The sequence below is a fragment of the Gorilla gorilla genome, chromosome 14 (genome assembly GCF_029281585.2).
Source record: "Gorilla gorilla gorilla isolate KB3781 chromosome 14, NHGRI_mGorGor1-v2.1_pri, whole genome shotgun sequence".
Lineage (NCBI taxonomy): Eukaryota > Metazoa > Chordata > Mammalia > Primates > Hominidae > Gorilla > Gorilla gorilla.
The window spans coordinates 96,006,902-96,028,447 of NC_073238.2; the positions used below are offsets into that span (position 1 = coordinate 96,006,902).

At 36.5% G+C, this 21,546-nt stretch overlaps 1 long non-coding RNA gene across 3 annotated transcripts in view; it reads left to right on the plus strand.

Moving 5' to 3' along the window:
* LOC129526273 (uncharacterized) overlaps positions 1–21,546 on the plus strand; it is a 68,563-nt gene that overhangs the window by 40,643 nt on the left and 6,374 nt on the right. Inside the window, exons 2-5 of one of the 3 annotated variants that reach the window (XR_010130687.1) lie at positions 442–525; positions 15,870–16,023; positions 17,733–17,883; positions 19,667–19,760. This is a non-coding gene — a long non-coding RNA (uncharacterized lncRNA). Of the gene's footprint in view, positions 1–441; positions 526–4,023; positions 4,152–15,869; positions 16,024–17,732; positions 17,884–19,666; positions 19,761–21,546 lie in introns of all 3 variants that reach the window. The other 2 variants (XR_008670908.1, XR_010130688.1) reach the window with 2 other exon arrangements.

The window sequence follows — 21,546 nt, forward strand, 5'->3', positions numbered from 1 at the left end:
GACATCAGACATGTATTATATTTAGGATACTTTATGTGCATTTAAATACATATTTCTTTAAACAACTTATCAATGTTGGCTAGTCATTCTTATATTTCTCCTTGAATGATACTGACTTTCCTGTCACCCTTAGACACCTTTTAGAATTTATGTCAAAGATTTTCATGGTAGCTACACTTTTTAGTTGTTTCATAATTAGTAAGTTTATGAGGGCATAATGGCCTATTATTCTCTACTGATTTGTTTGAAATTTGTTATGACTTTAAAAAGTAGAACTTTCAAAGTTAATGAACATTATAGATAGGAATTATAAACAGAATATTAATAAGAACCGATAATTCAACCAAATAGGTCTTTTCTATGTTTAAAATCATCAAATAAATGTGCCTGGCATTTGTATTATTTCCATCTATTTGACTTCGTTTTGTATTGCTGTAACAGAATACCACTGGAAGGTCCAAGATCCAGGGGCCCACATCTGCCAAGGGCTTTCATGCCGTGTCATCCCATGAGGAAAAGCAGAGGGTAAGAAGGCATGAGAGACAAGAGAGGGCCAAACTCACTTTTATAACCACCCACTCTCAGGATGACAGTCAGGCCCCTTCTGTGATAACAACATTAATCCATTCATGAGGGCAGAGCTCTCATAGCCTAATCACCTCTTAATAGTCCCACCTTTTTTGTTTGTTTGTTTTTGTTTTTTGTTTGTTTGTTTTGAGACGGAGTCTGGCTCTGTCGCCCAGGCTGTAGTGCAGTGGTGCCATCTTGGTTCACTGCAACCTCCACCTCCTTCAAGCGATTCTCCTGCCTCAGCCACCTGAGTAGCTGGGACTACAGGCACAGTAATCTTGCCCAGCTAATTTTTGTATATTTAGTAGAGATGGGGTTTCACCATGTTGGCCAGGATGGTCTTGATCTCCTGACCTCGTGATCCGCCCTCCTCGGCCTCCCAAAGTGCTGGGAGTACAGGCGTGATTTACCGCGTCCAGCCAATAGTCCCACCCTTTAACAACATCACAATAGCAATTAAATTTCAACATGCGTTTTAGAGGGGACATTCAAACCATAGCACCTTCAATGTAAGCAACAGAATAATGTACTCCATCTTAAATTATTGAGTGTAAGTTTTATTTTAGGACATTATTTATCTTATCAGAACCTATTTCCAGAGATTTGTATCCATTGCTTCAGTAACAAAGTAATAGCTACTTAGAATTGTGTGTATATTTATAGAAAGAGTATTTTATTTTAATAGAACCATATAACTTTCCAGTAATATTGGAGAATATTTTCCAAAATGAGGGCAAGTGATTGCACTCTTTTCTAATGCATTATCTTTATTAAATATTTGACTTTAAAGCACCATCTGTATTTACTCTTAATAATATACATTTATTACATATACTATATTCCTTAATGATAATACTTAAATCCAAATCATATCTGAAGTTGATTATGACCATCTGTCTAGGAAGATCACCTATGCGATGTATTGAGTAATGGCTATTACCATACACTTTAGTTTTCTAAATGCATCATGTAATTTATTTAGGTGCATATTGCTGGAATTGACTTGAAGGTAGCCTGATATATTTTTCACTTATTTTCTAACTGTTGCCTATGCTCTTTTGCACCACATAATGTTTTAAATTAGTAACTTGAAGCCATTTCATTGAATGATGTTACATATATAGTCTATCCGGCAAGGCAAAGTTATTGTCTCCAAATTCATACTTATTGCACCAATGGAAATTTTAATCTAAAGGAAAACACCTTCTAGTAATTGAGCCTAATTTTAAAGTACCTTTTCAAAAGCTTTTATCTATAAATGTATGCACACCTACCTCACATTAAAATGCCCAAGGGATGGAATTTTGAATAAAAATAGCAAAATAATTAAGCTATTCTTCAGGTTAATCTTTTTTTCTGAGAAATTCTTAATAGGACTTACATTTATACCCATTCAGATTGTCCACAATAATAACTGTGATCCTTGTTAAGAATGTGTAAACAGAAAAGAATTAAGTTTGTCTTCCATTTTATATTCTATAAATTAGAAAGTGTTCTGTAAATATAAAACTGTCTCCAAATTAACTTTCTATTTACAAAACAACTCCAGAGATGTCAAACTCCATTACTAATGTTAGGAATGATGCTCTAAATTAGCCTGAAAATAGCAAGTGGGAAATAAACATATAAAATTACTGGTCCAAAGAATCACAACAAAAATACACTCTTTAAAAATGCATAGAAGCATAACAATTCCCAATGATTTTGCACAAATTTGTAGTCAATTTAAAATGTTTCACTGCCAACAGAGAAAGTGAAATGCTTTTCTGAAAGGAATGGAATATAATCAAAATTGTTGTGTTATTCTTCTGTTGTAATTTGACTGCCAGAATATTGCTATCAAAATTAGTATTAAATTAATTATAACTAATTATCGATTATTATATGTGCAAAGCGAATATCACATTACTTAGTAGAAAGTAAAATAAGGGCAAGTTTTGATTTTAGATAGCTAACATATAGTTTAGAAGAATAAACACATTCGAAATCTATGTACCAAAAAAGTGTCAAACAAATTAATATTCAGCACTATAGTATAATTGATCCTAGAGTAAGTTGATCAGTCAGAAGCTTAGTCAATTTTGGGAAAAAAATATATAGAGGCAAAATGTTCAAAAGATACAGGCTGGAGATTGGGAAAGTGTGTAGTAGCTTAGAAAATATGTAAATATGCAAAAATAATAGGTGCTGATGGTGATGAAATTAAGACAGTTTAAATGTAGCAAGAATCATACTTATTACTCCACTTTCAAACTTCAGATTTTGCATCCACTTGATTTATTCAAATTTATCCTTACCTTATTTCTGGGAGACATAAAAGACATTTTATTTCTATTACAAAAAATATGACCTAAGCAGAGTTTAATTTACAAAATAACATGTATATAGATAAATACTGTGTTCTAATAAAAAAATATGACCTAAGCAGAGTTTAATTTACAAAATCACATGTATATAGATAAATATTGTGTTCTAATCAAAAGTTGTGGCATGTTGGAGCTAAGCATAAACAGAATTCAGAGACGAACGTTTCCATTAAAGATTTCTGAAAATGTACTTGCCTCATTCAAATTGACTCTTATGTTCATTAAATCTAGATACAAGTTTCTTAAATGTGCACCTCACTTTTACCTTGACAAACTTATTCAAAGTTAATGATAGAAAAAATAAATTATTCTTTGTCATCCAATTTCTAGAAGGAGACTGGCAACTGCCAAAGGGTAGATCAAAAAGCTTGAAGGTAAAAATTATTACCAAGTCCCATGATTCTAGAAGCTACATTTTACAGTTCTGTCTTCAATAAAAGTGACAAGTAAAGCTATTGTCCATTCTGCTTTAAAAATAAATCCCTCAGAGTAATTTTTAGAATAGTTTTGGTTGTTTGTATCAAGTTGCACTTGAGCCTAGATTTTAGTAGTAGTGGATTATTTTATCCAAAGGGAAATAGCAGTTTCCAGCCTATATATTATGCCTTAAAAATACTGACTTATGTTTCTCTTCAGATTACTATAATGTAAAAGAGTTCAATGAGCTCTTTGTTTCCCATAGGATCCTGTTCTCTGCAAATGCAAACAGTTCTTTTATTACAAGGCGTTTTCAAGGGGAAGAGAAAACTCATTTGGCAGATAATGTTAACCTTTTAAAAAATCAAGCGTGTTAAGCTCAAGGTGACTATGCAGATAAATCAGGCATATGATTCATATCTTCCCAGACTGAAATATATTATTTTATATTTATATTAGTATGCTTATTGCTTGTGCTAAGATACTGAAATCTAATGGAAACTAAACTAGTATTATTTTTTCCTAGCAAGGAGAGTCAGATCCAGAGAAAAGTGACACATCTAGATACAAATTCTAGGATCTTCCCGCCTTTCAGTATCATCACTGCTTTTTCACTTTGACACTATATGAACTTCTAGGTTTCATATGAAACATTCTGTATTATTTTCAGAAATAAAAGAAGCTTCATACAAGATAAATGGCTAAGATGGCTTAACCTGTGTAAAATGTTACTAGAGCTTCCCAACTCATCTGAACTTACACCCCTACGTCTAATTCTTCTGAGATGGAAACTGAAAGGTGTGTTAAGAGCCTGATTATTTGTGGTTATGAGGTAACCGAAAAGGATTGTGCAATAAATATAAATGTAACCCATGTGGGTTAAGAAATAAATACCTTTTTTTCATCATTATCCTTAACATCAATGTGTTAAAAGAAAAACCTTAGCAAAAATAAATTTATCTGACTTTAATTGAGCAAAGAACACTTTACAAATTGGGCAGCCTCTGGAGCCAGAGGAAGTTCAAAGACTCCAGTGCAGCCACATGGTGAGAGGAGGTTTACAGACAGAAAAAGGAAAGTGAGGTACAGGAAATGGAAGTGAGGTACAGAAAAAGCCAGATTGGTTAAGCTCTGCGTTTGCCTTATTTGAACATGATTTGAACGGTTGGCCACCTTTGATTGGCCAAAACTCAGTGATTGGCATAAGAGTAGGCTGTTTACAACTCCCTTTAGGTTGTACAGTCTGTTTACAACTCCCCTTAGGTTGTAGTTCACGAGGTACAGAGCCTTAAAATATGTAAGGAGGCAGCTTTCAGCTACACTTGATTCAACAATAGCAAACATTATATCATGCCTGGCTAAAGCACTTAAATTAGCAACTTATTCAATTGTAATTACTCTATGAGATGATACAATAGTGGGCCACTTATCCAAGACAACTCACATTATGCTTCATAACATTTGTAAAATCAAATGCTTAATTTAAAAAATAGCATTTGTAATCCCAGCTACTCCGGAGGCTGAGGCAGGAGAATTACTGGAACCCAGGAGGCTGAGGTTGCAGTGAGCCAAGATCGTGCCACTGCACTCCAGCCTGGGAGACAGAGGAAGAGTACCTTTCAATCAAATTAATTAATTAAAATAAATAAATAAAAACTTTTATCCTGTATGCTCTTTCTCTACCCTGCTATCATGTGCAGTAGCTTAGTATGGTACAAATTAGAGAAATTCAGAGAAAGTACATCTGCTCTGCAAATCGTCAACATTCCTAGGCCTAAACTAGTAAGGAAGTACCAGGAAGAGCTATACAGCAAGAAGTCAAAGTCATGCAGTGAGAATGATTAGCATTTTTTAGTTCTCATACTATGTTTTTGCTTAACTCAGTGATATACAGCTTTTCCCACCTAATTTGAAGGCATGCACAGTTCTTAACTTTATTTCTGTTTGATTCCTTTGTCTGCAATTCAGTTTATTCAAAACTAGAAGGACTGAGGAGAAATGTGATGAATTATGTACAGGTTATTGATAACCACTCCTGTCAGTGTCAAGGAAATTGTGTCTCCAGTATAGGGAATGAGGCTGCAAAATTATCCACTTTGGGAAATCACACATTCAGAGAAACAGTAAGTTAGAAAAGAGTGCCTCGAGAAGGGAAAATCAAATATAAAAAGCCTATTTCTGAGTCTCAATTTTGGACCTATGTCTCAGGATATTGGACCTAAGGTGCACTTGGAAAATGTCATCACAATAGAAATAAACAAAGGTGTATGTTTGCTGTAATGATTCATCCATGCAGTGACTAAAGTTAACCGGACATAAGCCATGATGAACCATGGAATAAATCCACAAATTAAGGGAAATAACACTATTCTGAAGTGAGCTTTATAGTTGGGGGAGAATATATAAGTGGAGGCTAGATGTATTTAACACAAAGAACTATTTGTACATAGAATTTCATGAGCTCACCAGAGGATGTCTAATACTGGCTAGTTGTGATAGAGACAGGAGACAGCCAAGGGTCCCCAGCGAAACTCTGCCTTCAAGCCTAAATCAGCCTGAAGGCTGAAAAACTGAACTGCTAGTCCCGGAAGAAGCCCACATTTCCCGACTGATTCTCTCGGAATAATGCACCTACAAACTGGGAGGACGAGGTGGAGCCTCTGAGAGTTCATGTAGTTTGAATGGGTGGGGAGCCTGACCTCTTCAGTTCCTATGCGGTGACCTGGGATTCAATTTGTCAGGTGGGAGACCTGCTAGCAGGACTCTCTCTGGCTTTGCCGAGAGTTATTTTTCCTTTACTTTTTGCCCAATTAATTCCACTCACCTTTCTATGTCCACAAGCTTAATCTTTCCTGGTCTGTGACAAAAACCCAGTTTTAGCTGAACCCTGGAGAAAGTTCTGCAACAGTTGGAAACTATCTTTAAACATTTTTATAAGTGCATTTTGTTTTCAGGAAGAAATATATATTGGCTCTTGTCACTGGTTCCTGTCACAGAGCTAAAACCTTTGTAGTTTCCTGTGTTGTTGGAGTGATAGGAGGAGATTTTATTCTAATCTGGTGGCTCTTGCCAGCCCCTAGATAGCTTCAGGATGGGGGGTTGGATGCCAGAAACCTCAAGCCTTGATTAGAAGCCTGAAACTTTCCCCTTCAACCTTTGGGGAGAGGAAAGGAGCTACAGATTAAATCAATTGATTATTCCAATGTGATGAAACCATGAAAATCCCTAAATAATGAGGTTCAGAGAACTTCCAGATGGTGAATACTACCATCTTCCCAACTCCACAGAGATTGAAACTACCGTGCTTGGGACCCTATGTGCGTCTTCATCTGGCTGTTCATTTGTATCCTTTATAATAAACCAGTAAAGTGTATTTCTGAGTTCTGTGAGTTATTCTAGCAAACTATTGAACCTGAGGAGGTTGTCTTGGAGCCCCTAATTTATAGCCAAGTATAAGAGACCCAGGACTTATGATTGGCACCTGAAATGGGGTCTGGCAATCTTATGGGACCGAGTCCATAACCTGTAAGCTCTGCATTAACTCAGGGTAGTTAGCGTCAGAATTGAATAAAACTGTTGAACACACTTGGTTAGTATCCAGAGAACCAGAGAACTGGTTGTTGATGCTGAAAAACACTACAGAATTTCAAAAAAGAAAAGAGACAGGTGGATGTCAAACAAGACTATAATAGACCCAGTCGTATTTTGTTAACCATGGTGAGTCAAGTCATGAATTGTCTTTGGAACTAGTAATAAATGTGAGAGTTATCACCAAGAAAATAGGCATACCCTTTTGCCAGAGATGGAGTGAAGGAACTTTTAATTGTAGTTAGATTATCTCACTGACATGATCCAGTTTTGGCAAACTTCTAGGCAAAGAAATGTCGTGTTATCAGAAGAGTGAAGAACCAGAAATGAGGTGGCTATGTCCTAACCTCCCAAAAGTACCTCTAACAAGCAAAGTCCAAGAGATGGGGAAAATTGGTCTCTAACTCCAGATGGTGTTTCATAGTTAGCAAATATTTAAGAGTTATTTGATAAAATCTACTGACACCTAGAAGTTTGTTTTGCTTTAGTTATGGGACACATTTGCTGCAGTTTGTGGACACAGTGATAACTGTGTGAACTGGGATAGCATAGGTTGTACTGCAGTAACAACACTAATCACCACAAACACAAGAAAAAAAATCTCACTGACATCAAACAACAAAGGTTTATTTCTTGCTCATTGTACCTATCCACATGGGCAGCTTGGCCACTTGGCTTCATCTTGTTCTCCTCTCTCTGAGACCAGGAAAGAAGGAAAGAGTACTATTGTGGGAAAGAGAAATGATAATATGAATAGTTTCTCATCAGGAATTAGATGCAATAAGCTAGAAATGACATGTGACTTTCACTTATGGCTGACTGGTAAGAATTAGTTTAAAGCTCCAATAAATCACAAAGAATCAAAAAGTCGAATTTTACTATGTGTTTAGAAGAAAGAATAATTGGAATTTGATCAAATAATGTCAATGACTTTGAGATATTTTCTGCCTTCTACCTATGCTTGTTCTAGTTATTCTTCTAAGCAATTTTATTCTCTCTCTCTACACATACACACACGTGTGCGTGTATGTATATATATATATATATATATATTCCTCATGACTTTCTTAAAATAATTTTTCACCACCTGTAAGATAAAATATGGAATTACAAGGCTGCAGGGGAAAAAATTAAATCTTTTTCTTACCAACTAAAAAGTTTATAACTGAGACCCTACAACAAAAGACAGATTAACAAGAAAAAACACATACATCTATTTCTTATGAGTTTTATGTGACATGGTAGCCTTCAGAAACAAAGACCTAAAAGAAACAAGATAAACTGTGTATTTTCAAGTGTAAATTTGATGGAGAGCAGACAGCTGTGCGTAAGTGTAATTGGACAAAAAGGGTATGATCTTGTTACAGTAGTTAGTTAGGAATGCACAGGGCAGGAGAGGGATCCCCCACCCACGAGGAATGTCAGGCGACAATCAGGTGATGGTCTGGCAGTTATCACACTGCCTGTCTAAAAGCGATAATTGGTTGGGCTGGTGCCAGGGAGAGGCAATTTCCTGATGGTCCAGCAGTTGTCACACTAAAATGATAATTGGTCTCAGGCACCAGGGAGAGGCAATTTCCCAAGGGATAAAAACATTTGAAATTGGTAATCAGCAGCTTCCAATAAAATCTCAGGAATTGGGTGAGTAAACTCCAGCATGTGCATTAGGAGACAAAATGGCAGGGTATAACCTTCCAGAAGCATTCCACCAGAAAAGGTAAAAATGCCTCAGGCGATCATGCATACAACTCCAGCAAACACTGTGCATGTTCACCTCTCAAGTGTTAGCAGGCCACCTCACATGTGGGCAGCCCACCCTAAGGGAAGAATCACAGGGAAAGGGACGCAAGGCCCTGCAAGTATGCCAACATATAAAACCCCAAGTCAAATGCCTCACTTGACCTCCAAAGTGCCTGCTTGGATCTCTTTCAAGTGCACTTTCCTTTGTTTCCTGCGACAGAGCTTTTTAATAAACTTCCACTCCTGCTCTGACACTTGCCTCGGTGTCTTTTTCTGCCTCATGCCCCTCAGTCAAATTCTTTCTTCTGAGGAGATAAGAATTACGGTTGCTGCAGACCCATAGGGATTCACCACCGTAACTCGGTTATTTGCCAGCACTATCTGATGGGAATAAACTCCAGGGGGAGAGACTTAGCATAGCCTGTTTCTTCAGTTTCTTCTTGGCATCTCTGTGTCTTCATTGATCCCCTCTGGGTATAGAGAAGGATCCTCACGAATGAGGGTCTTATGATTTTCTTTAGAGGAAGATCAGGTCAGAGAATTTTTCATAGCCTGCTTCAGGGAAGAAAGGTATGGGGAAACTTGAGTTACCCTTTGCTTATGTAGTTTTCTCAATTTCTTTTAGCTTAAAATACTCCATATAACAAGATGCCATATTTTGGGATAACATGTCCTGAACCCCATCAAGGTCTTTCATAAAGTGGACCTACATCTCCTGTCTCACATCTGGTCAGCTCATAACATTCTATGGTACAACTGTACCAGATGAATCAAAATCCTTGTAATGCTCAGTACAATTTCATATATATTTCCCAGCTAGAATTTCTCCCTTCCCCTTGTCATCTGCTTCTCAATGTTGTATTTATTCAGTAAGAACCAAGGTAGTCATCAACGTACTTCACTTGAGGCATTTAGCACATTCTTGAGTCTGCAACACGCTGCAGACTTGATAGCTCCATGAAGGCATTGAATACTTTGTGTTGTAATTATTATTTGTCTACAAAGATGTCTTTGTTACTAGACTGTAAGCTATACATGATTTATGCATTTGTATGCCTTACACTAGGCCCAGTACCTGACATAGAAATCATTCCATAGATGCCTATTGCATTCATAAAATGATTAAATGAACTAATATAGCACAAATTGTTTTGTGTTATATTTTATATTAAGTGAACTAATATAACACAAATTATTTTGTACTGCTTTGTTCTTTATAAGGCAACTAAAGCAAAACCCTACACTTTACATCTCTTTTTATGCTCAGGATCTGAAATAGGATTTAGAAATAGATTCTAAAAAATTGTTTTCAAATGAGTTAACGAATAAATACTATTTCTGGACTAACAATAAATTTCTTTCTTAGTTACATTATTTTTAAATGAGCACAAAAATACAAGTTTAATTGTAACAAATATATAGTGGAGAGAAATCTTAGGCCAAATTGGCCAAATTATTGTTATTGGAAAAAAAAAGTAGATTCACTAACACTAGCCTTAAAAAGTAAAATCCTTACATGAGAATGACCTGAACAATTGATCTGCTGTCAAGCACTCCAACCAAGGTGATTAGTCTTCCATAAATAGCTCAATTTTTGTCTGTCTTCTTAAAAAAAGTTCATTTTACATTATTAAAAGCCACAGGCAAAGCTGGAGTTTGTCTGAGTTTAGGGTACCTGGGGAAGATTGGAAGTCCTTATGCATAGGAAATTAGTTTCCAAAGAGGAGTTAAGGAACAAATATTTTCAGTTTAATTGTTTATTTCCTAGAGCCTTACAGATTGTTGATGACAGTTTGTCATCAACAAACTCATAAATACTATTCAGCCATCACTATTCATCTATTCACTCCAAATCATGAAACTACAGAAATGGATATAGAAATAGATTTTGTAATAAAATATTCAGGCCCTGTAAGATTTCAAATTTCAGATAATATTCTCAGATTTTAATGTAACTTAAATATATCATTACAAATATACCTGTGGCATATTCTGGCATCTACAGTGCATTTCAGGATTTTAATAAATAGGCAAATCTTCAAAGATAAAGTAAGACATGAACAAAAATGGGAGATAAACAATGATAGTGAGAATTCTATATTATACTTGAATGTCATAAGAAACTGAAATTCATGTCATTTCATGTTTCCAGCATTCAAACTGAATAACGTTTTTTAGACTTTTCTACTTCTATTTGGAATCTCATTTCTTTACATTTTCTGTTGTTGTTGCCACTGAAAAATGATACAGACTTCTTGCTTTCTTGTTTAAGGAAATAACTGTTGGAGACTGAGGATCTCTGTTGCAAATTTCAGCTACAAAGATCTAAAGCCTTCAAAGTGTGTTTGTAATGGAAATTCCTATAGAATTTTTAAATGACATAGGAATTGAAGGTTTAAACATTATTTCATAAAAGCCTCTTTTTTCTTCTTTGATTACTAACATTTAAGAGTAAAAATTGTTTGAAAACCAAGGATTTATTTTACTTTAGAGTTTGCATATGATAAGAATTTTATCAACAAAACTTCTGTCTCAGCACTTAACCCACTTCAAATACAAGTTATACCAAAGAATCCTCCATCTAATACACAGGGCTCTAAAGTAGCTTGGTAATTGAAAAAGTTTGCAATTTAATAAAACCTCAGTCATTGTTTTTTTTTCTATCATAAAGAATTCCTATATTGCCAAAATATTCTTATTTTTTAGATACCTATGATTTTTTTTCCTAGTTAGATATTAAACTCTGTCCAGTAGTAATGTGGAGCTATGCTGACAAGCGGCCACTTAAGCAATTATCAAATTGCAAGGTGAAATGGAATAACCCTGCTATCAAGTAGATTCTTAATAATATGCCATAACTGAATGAAGACATCAATGAAATACATTTTAAAATAATTATACATCATGATAAACTTACTAAAATTAATTTCAAACTAGAATTATAACAATAATATAAATTTACTCGTAAGCAAAGTAACTTGACCGAGTCAAGAAATTAGATTAAATGTACCAAAATTTATCTACTTTTAAATTTAAGGCATATGTTTGCATGATTTAGGATATTGTAAAATGGTAGAAAAAAGAGCAGAAATCTTTAAGAATATATAAACTGGTGTCCAAAGCCAAATTGCAAATGAGAGGACATTTGATTTTAGACATAAAAATGAATAAACCTGAATATATATACAATGGAAATTACAGCAAAGATAAATGCTGAGGTCACTTAAAAGTTTTATTAACGATGAACTAGCTCAATCTTTTTTTACTTCATTTATAATAGATTGAGAAAAGTATTTGAGATGATGAAACTGTATGCAAAATAATTTAAATCTCAAAGCAGGAAATGTCACTATGCACATTTTATTGATGTTATTAATAATAATATAAATTTAAAATATTGAAATACAGTCAGGGAAATTATGTCAGGGATTAGTTCAGTTCTATTGATAGTATATGGTAAGAAAAACTACTTCTAAAATGAGATATGGCTAATATGTTCTTTCACTATTGCACGGTGCTATTTACTCATTCATTCAAATATTTATTTTTATCTAGGTCATTCTTTCTTAAGGAAACACATATTAAAATATTATCTAGTGCAGAAATTATTTTTTGGCAAATTTTTAATAGTTTTAGTGGAAGTTTAAACACTTTGATTGATCAAGGAAGGAAAATTTGATACACTACAGTACAAATTTAACAAACCAAATTGATATACCTATTGTTTTAAAGGAAGATTGTCTCTTCTGGGTGATAGATAATGAAGAATTCAAATGGAACCTCAGAGTCAGCCACACACAAGTATCACCAGATATATGTCTTTCCAACCTACATTTACTTCCATGGCATCATAGACTATAATTTTCTTCTACCAGTTCCAGATTACTTAATTAAGCATGAGGATAATCTTAATAAAAGTGTATCGTTAACTATGGAATGTATTTTTTTCACAATATTGTTTTCACTCAATAACAAATAGCCAGGAAAATGATCATAAAATGTAGTACTTTAGTAGATGTAATAGATAACTAACTTTAAATAAAACCCTAGACCTTACTTTTTTGTTGTTGTTGTTTTGAGACAGAGTTTCACTCTTGCTGCCCAGGCTGGAGTGCAATGGCACAATTTCCGCTCACTGCAACCTCCACCATCTGGGTTCAAGCAATTCTCCTGCCTCAGCCTCCTGAGTAGCTGGGATTACATGTGCCTGCCACCACACTCAGCTAATTTTTTGTATTTTTAGTAGAGAGGGGCTTTCACCATGTTGGCCAGGCTGGTCTCGAACTCCTGACCTCAGGTGATCCACCCGCCTTGGCCTCCCAAAGTGCTAGAATTACAGGCGTGAGCCAATGTGCCCAGCCCCAGACTTTATTTTTTAAAACTAGTTTTAGGTTTATGACAAAATTGAGCAGAAGGTAGAGTTCTTCTAAGCCCCCTACCTTCCCCCAACATGTATAGCCTTTCCATTTTCAGTACCCACTACCAGAGTTGTACATTTATCACATGGATGAACCTACCTTGACACATCATCATCACCCCAAGTCCACACTTTACATTAGGTGCATTATATGGGTTTGGATAAACGTATAATGACATGTACTTACCATTATAGCAACACACAGAGGATTTCCACTGTCCTAAAAATCCTCTATCCTGTTCATCCCTTCCTCACTCCTAGCTCCTGGCCACCACTGAACATTTTATTGTCTCCATAGTGTTTTACTTTTCCAAGATGTTGTATTATTGGAATACATTAGTAAGTGAAAGAAGCCAATCATTAGTAAGTGAAAGAAGCCAATCTGAAAAAGCTGATACATTATGCAGCTTTTTCAGATTGGCTTCTTTCAGTTACTAATATGTATTTATGTTTCCTCCATGTATTTTTATGGCTTGATAGCTCATTTCTTTTAGTGCTGAATAGCATTTCGTTATCTATAAGTACCACAGTTTATTTATTCATTAATCTAATTAAGGACATATTCGCTACTTCCTGGTTTGGGCAATTATGAATAAAGCTGCTTTCATATAAGCATCATTATGTGGGTTTTTGTGTGGACAGAAGTTTTCGACTCCTTTGGGTAAAGATCAAGGGGTGCAGTTGCAGGATTATATAGTAAAAGTATGTTTAGTTTTGTAAGAAACTGCCAAACTATTTTCCAAAGTGGTTGTACCATTTTTCATTCCCACTAGCAATTACTGAGTTTCTGTTGTTCCACATTCTTGTCAGCATTTTGTGATGTTAAAGTTTTTCATTTTGGCCACTGTAGAAGGGGTGGATTGGTATCTCATTGCTGCTTCCATTTGCATTTCTCTGATTACATATGATGTTGAGCATATTTTCATATGCTTATTTGTCATCTGTATATCTTCTTTACTGAGGTGTCAATGGTCGTAGCCCAATTTTTAATCAGTTTTTTTCTTACTGTTGAGTTGTAATAGTTCTTTGTATATTTTGAATAACAGTCCTTTATCAGATATGTCTTTTGCCAACTTTAACTTTTAAATGCATTTTCTCTATATATAGTAACAATTCTCTACATCTTTGAAGACTTCTTATAATATCACTAAAATGCATTGATGTGCCACCCAAGTTTTATGCATATTTCTTAAATTTCTAACTTCTTTATCACTATGTCTGTGCATATTCTCCTATTTTTTGTCTAAAAAATAAATAAAAATTGATTCTCTATGTTTATTTAAGACAGCATTTTACCATTACATTTTTGAAACAGTATTTATGAAATTTTTAAATTTTATGATTTAATTTTGTCAAATTTAGGGAGATAGATTTTTTTGAACAAGCTATCGTGCCACAACTAAATATTTTATAACAGTCTTTTCTAAATGAGAAAACATAAATAAAAGTACATAATTAGTGACAAAACATTTTTTCCATATGAGCATTCTTTCAAGGATAATGATTTAGATATGTCTGAATATATGAAATATTAGTATTTATTTTGATTATAATAACTCACAAAATTTCAGGTTACAAAAGGTGCACAAGGAAACTTGAGAACACAATGCACATATTATAGTTCTGGTTATGGTTTGGTATATATATGTGTATATTGAAGCCTATCAAATTGTGTACTTTGAGTATATGTAGTTTATTTGCCAATAGTACATTAACAAATTTATTAAAAAGTCAATGACCAGTACATTTAAAATACATGAATATTCCTGCATCAAAATTTTAACTCAGTAAAATCCAATAAAAATGTTGACGCAAATAAGATCTTGAGCTTTTATTTCCATTTATCATTTTCAGCCCTCATCCATTCACGTATATGTCATGATAATAATGTGCAATCAAAAGTGGCTTCAGATTTGAAGAGCGATACTCTGTATGTGCAGGTATTAAATATCATTATAGATTCACATTTAATTGTAGAATGCAAGTTCACTGTTGGTACAGAAAACGAGGCCTAATATGCCAATGACACAAACTCACCTAAAAATTACTGTGAACAACCATTACAAGATTGCCTACAACTAAATTTCCACTTTTAGAAAATAAATTTTATACTTTAAATACCAGTTTAGCTTCTATAGAGACTACGTAAATCTGTTTCAACTCTGTTACAACTGCTTTCTGATATCTTCTCCTTTAAAAACATGTATATTTTTATAAATAGATATAAATTCATATACTACATATACATATGAATAACTATCCATACAAAGAGCAATTTCTTTTAATCTCAAAGTATTGTTTTAAAGGTAGATGATATACATGTCTATTTTTTGGTCCAATTATATATTTTCCAGTTTTGGGAACAATGCTTTGCATAAAACCCATGCAATTTCAGTAATCAGAATTTAAAATGAAAACTATGTATTTTCAACAAATCTCCTTGTTTATCTGTACAAAGCAATACTGAATTCTTAATAAACATCTATGGTTTTTAATGATATAATTAATACTAACTATTAGGAAAGAAAACATTAATGACATAAGAGAAAGTAAAGACAAGTATTCATTTTGCAATGGTGCCTATGCATATGGTGACAGCGTAGAAAGCAACATCTGCATCAGTGTAATGCCCCCAATTTCTAAAATTTGAAATATTAAGATAATTAGTTGAATAACACTCAGAATTGTTTGACTCCAAGCAGAGGTTCCAGCCTCATTATGATACTGAAATTATTTTACCCAGTTCTTCCCCATTGGTTTTTATTCCATAGTCTGAAGCATAGAATGACTAGTCACTGAATCAGATTAGAAAACATAATGAACACTGCAGGAGCACTGTTGTACCAAGGAGCCTGACGGTCAAAGAAGAACTGCACTTGATCTTACGCACAATTAAGCACAGCACCAGACGCTAAGTACCCCAGGGTAGGTCTTCCATGTTTCACAATTTAGTTCAAGTCTGAGAAATCAGTCTGGTATTCAACTACCTATAAGTATGTATATATTATACTTTTATGTATTTATTTGTAGATACATAGATGTATGTATGTACACATATATACGTATATATCATACTTTTATGTAATACATATCTATTTATCATACTATTTTATGTTTCATGATGTAAACTCTGTTATATCTTAGAAATAAGACTATTGGTAACATTAATAACATATTCATTTAAAAATATTTTAGTCACAGATTCTTATTCATTGCTGTCTTGATTAGCATAATACTAAGACTGCCATGTAATATGTTGATTAAATAAAATTCATATTAATAAACTGTATTCATTTACTTTTGGGAAAACATCTGAAGAACATGATTCCTTGAGCTGTATTTATGCAATGTTGTGCTTAATTAGTTGGGAGTGAAATTCAAATATGAAACATAAAATCAAAGGCTTGTTAAAAAAGGTTGTGCATGAAATTTTATGACTACTATTGTTTCTCGAAATAATACGTTAGATAATAAAATTTTAAAACAGGGAAAACTTTTTAAATTAAGTTTTGCTATGAAGCTTTAGAAAAAAATAATGTGGAGAAAATTGTAATGTAAGTGAAACATAATAGTCCCTCTCTTCCATGCCCCTGGTGTCTTTTACCTCTATGATCATCTTGAAAATTGATGTAGGAAATACACCAGTGAAATGAACACTTCAATTATTAAACCTTGTACCAACCTTAAGTTCTACAAACCTATGATTGAACTCAGTGTTTCCTCACTATGACCCCTCAAAAGCTCTTGGAAGTATATCAGTTCCATTAAACTTCACTCAAGCTCCAAAACTTTAATAATCTTGCTTAAGTAACCCCTAATTCCCCACTTCAGGCTAATATTAAACTTCTCTTCTACAAATACTCCCCTAAAGGATTTCATTCAATCCCCTTATGGCTTAAAAAACATCTATACACTGATGACTCCAAAATATGTATCACCAGTCCCTACTGACTTTTTCATGAATTCCAGTTCAATGTAATCTACTGAAAACATAACATTTCAACCAAGACACTTAGCTGGCATTTCAAACTATACATGTTCCAAACCAGACTTTGGTTTACTCTCCCATGCCTGCTCCCATTCTGACTTTTCTGTTTCAATTTACAAATCTATCATCCATCTTATCAACTTTTTTCACACTTCAGATTGAAGATCCCATCTTCAATCTTACTGCCATTATCTCCAACTTATGTGCGTTATTCAACCATTTATTTTCACCTCCTTAGTTCCTAGTCACTATTATCTCTTTTGCAACAGCATATCAACTTGTCTCTAAGTTTGCATCTGATCTACTGAATTCTATTTTCCAAATAGCTATTAGAATAATTTTAAATGTTAAGTCTGAAGATCATCTTACACGGTGATCAAAATTTCCCTTTACTTTCCATCAAACTCAGAATCATATATCATACCTACATGGTTAATGAAACACTAAAGGACCTACTTTCTCTTACATCTTAGAACCCATCATCCACCATTTCCCCTCAATTGTTTCTGCTAAGCTACTAGCACCTGTTGTCACCTCCAGGGGTGGAATGTTATTGCGTGAAGGATAGCCAAAAAGCAAAGAATGTAACAATGTCTACCACCAGGACCAGTGATCCCAGCATGTAAACTCACTACGTTGTTTGCAGGTGTCAGGGTTACGAAGAGAGGCACAAATTACCCAGACATTGGATGGAACGTTTTACTCATTTAGCAAGAGACAGAGCAGGTTTAGCCTTCATAGTAAGCCTTGGTCCCCCATGGCTATTGCCTCTTCTCCACAAACTTCATGTACTGCAGGTAAAATATCTATTTCTCTCCCCATAAGAAATAGTAATAGCAGTGGGATGGGCCAGGTGCTGTATCACGCACATGTTTTACCAAAACAAAAAAGTGTACATCAAGCCCAGATCATGGAAAGACATGCCCCCAAAAGATGATACATTCAGCACAGCCTGCGAGGCCTCTTTATCTCCATGTAAGGAAATGTTTTCTCCGGGCCTGAGGCTCACTTCTATGCAACCTTGTAAGGGTTGTCAGGCCATGTGTGACGGTCAATCCCCAATTGGCCCTGGATTGGCTACTGAAATAGCAGATAAAGTACATAAAATTTGGTAGGGCCACCTCTTGTCCCCAAATTTGTAAGGAGAGTTGTGTCAAGTGAACCCCTGAACAACACTTTATAGATGCAGTTTGCTCACAGACCCTCTGTCATTTTGAGACATCAGGGTCACTAGGAGAACCAGACCCAGGAGGATGATGAGGCCTCCCCAGCAGATAATTCTTAACCAGGAACCCCAAGTGCCTGAATTAAAGCAATTAAATAGATCACAAAATGAGCTTCACAGGTAGGAGGGGTGTACAGCTGATGATCTCCAGCCTGAGCATGGATCTCCTCCAGCTCAGTTTCTACCTTCTCTAAACTATTGATATTTACACAGCAAAGGGTGTTGGTAAAAGCACAAATGCCAACCTGTTCTGCTAGCAGACAATGAGGCCTGTTCAATTGTCCATTACCACATTGACTACTGAGTTTATTGGGTTTTGTTGATCTTGTATGGCCTAAGTAGGATTATTAGCTATTTCCGCCATGATTAAGGACAGATTGTATACCATTTGTCCTACAGCTTGTACACTTATGTCTGGTATTAAAATAGGAGCAGCAGAATAAAACCAGCTGTGAGTTTGTACTACCAGGAGGACGTTATAAACCAGTCAGTGGTGGGTTAGCAAAGTGGATCCCAATTGCACCCCCTCTCAAGCCCTTTATGTAATTTTTTAACATAAACTATGGGCCCTAGGGCTCAAAGGCAATAAGATTCTTTGCCCAAGGGCAAACACTCTGCTGCCCACTAAGGTCCACAGAGAAATCCATAACCCGGAGGGGTGCAGGTGACCCCCATCAGGGATTTGTGATTATCCTGTGTAGACTTGTTATATACAGTCTCAGTTCGTTTTGCAATCTGGTAGCAGGGAAAGAAAAAAAGGCACATCCAAGCCTGAAATGCCAACATAGATCAGTAATGTGTGTTCCAGCCTAGGGATTCTTTCCTGTCATATCTTTTTTTTTTTTTTTTGAGATGGATTCTCGCTCTGTCGCCCAGGCTGGAGTGCAGTGGCACGATCTCGGCTCACTGCAAGCTCTGCCTCCCAGGTTCACGCCACTCTCCTGCCTCAGCCTCCCTAGTAGCTGGGACTACAGGCGCCTGTCACCTCGCCTGGCTAATATTTTTGTATTTTTAGTAGAGACGGGGTTTCACATGGTCTCGATCTCCTGACCTGGTGATCTGCCCACCTGGGCCTCCCAAAGTGCTGGGATTACAGGTGTGAGCCACCGTGCCCGGCCCATATCTTAAGTCATATTAAAGCAAGGGACTCAACAATGTGTCTGCACCTGGACGTATAGCAGTGGAGTCACTTGGCATTTTAACCCAGCTTGCAGGTGATCCAAGTCCTTGCGTATCTACCAGGGCACAAAATGGATTAAGAAAGATGTTCAGCCTGGGGTGAGAAATCCAGTGTTGTTTGAACTCTCCTCCTCTCACCGTGGCTATGCTTATTTTCATTTGTGTTATAATGTCAGGCAAGGCAGTGGCTTCTGCAGGAATAAGAAGAGGAATGATTAATTCTCCCAACTTCCTTCTGAGACCAGGGATGATCTTATCCAACAACCTGGGGTAAGGATTACCTGGATTTAGCTGACTAGGCTGTTTGTTCATATCCTGAGGCTCCAGTCTTTGTAGAGATCCACTGCCCTTGTTACTTGACCCATAGGCACCAGTCAACCAACTTAGGGAAGGAGGTCACACCCTAAACAAATTTGGCATGTTCTATATTTCCTATATTTATGGGTGGGGGCGGTGGTGCTGGGAGTCCCAGGCACAACCAGAGGAACCCTAGTACCTTGATATTCTGTCCCCTCTTCCCCCTTCCCTATGGGGAATCCCACAATGGAGAGGTGCCCAAAGATAGCCTTGCCTACAGGTTTGAAAAAGGAGGCTCCTGTAGTGTTGCCATTGTGGCCTAGAACATGAACCAGCACTGCAGGGTGCATTTCAGAGTGGGGGAAATCTCTTGGGTATATTGCGGTTGGGATTTTGAAACAACAGCCTAATTAGGCAACTTCCTGGTCCTTCACTTCCCTCCCCAAAGTTCAACATTTTTTACATGGATCGTAGTGCCATTTATTTTTTTTTTTAAATGCTGGAATGTAGTATTGATAGGGACTGGAGGAAGAGAAATTCTAGGCAGACAGCGGCAGGTCCCTGGCAAAGCCCCACCTTCAAGCCAAAAAACCTGAGACCATGGCCCAAAGTAAAAACTGATATTCCTGTTTTCTCTCTTGAATGTTGTGTTTTCCTAAACCACCCATGTCTCTGCCCCACCCCATCCTGTGCCTATAAAGACCCCCGACTCAGCTGGCAGAGAAAAGAAGCAGCTAGGTGTTGGGGACTATGGCTGACATCAGAGAGAGCAGCTTGACTTCAGAGGGATGGCTTGATGGCATAACTTTAGAGAAGAATCCGGCTGGAGATGGCTGCACTCCAGAGGAAGTTTACCTACCCTCCTCCCATCCCCTTTTCAGCTCTCCTTTCCACTGACAGCCACTTTCATCAGCAATAAAATCCACCACATTTATCATCCTTCAATTCATTCATGCACCCTCATTTTTTTTTCCTGGATGAGGGACAAGAACTTGGGATCCACGAGTGTGGATACAAAAAGCTGACACACCATCCCTTTGCCCTCACTGGTGGAAGGCAGCTGCCTCATGCAAAGAGGCAGAGAGCCCACTAAGCTGTTAATACTTAAGCCGTCTGTGGACAGCAGAGCTAAAAGAGTACTGTAACACACTCTTTGGCTTCATAGGTCACAGGCATACACTCTTTGATGCTGCCTTGGGGCTTGCATGGAATTTGCTCCTGCCAGCACTGAAAAGTGCTTGCCCTAGCTCCTGCACCCACTTACCTGGGTGCTCCCTCCCGCGAGAGTTGGAACACAGCGGGTCCAGTGCATGGAGTTTACTCCTCCTGGCGCCAAAGCAGCCAGCTGGTTCCAGCACGTGTGTACTCCAGTCCTGCCTCATTTGCTCATGCACTCCCTCCAAAGAGGAGTTGAGAGTGGCAGGCTGAGTAAATGGGGCACCACTGTCTCAAGTCCCATGAAGGGGTCTGGGAAATATCCTGCGTCAGTATTTAGTGTCCAAATGGCTTTTGTTAAAGGAGAGTATGACCCAGTTAGTTGACCTTTTGATGGCCTTTGTGTGTTCATGGTTTACACCACCCATCCAATTGCTCTACTGCCCCGTTTGCCCAGAGAGTACAAAACATTCGTCTTATGTGGTGGGACTGTGTCAGTTATTGTGTGGTTTGTGCAGTGAATGTGGTACCTTCAGTGAATTAAAATCCTTCTGGATATCTAAAAATATGGCAGAGGTGTTTTCTGAAGGTTACAACAGTGGCA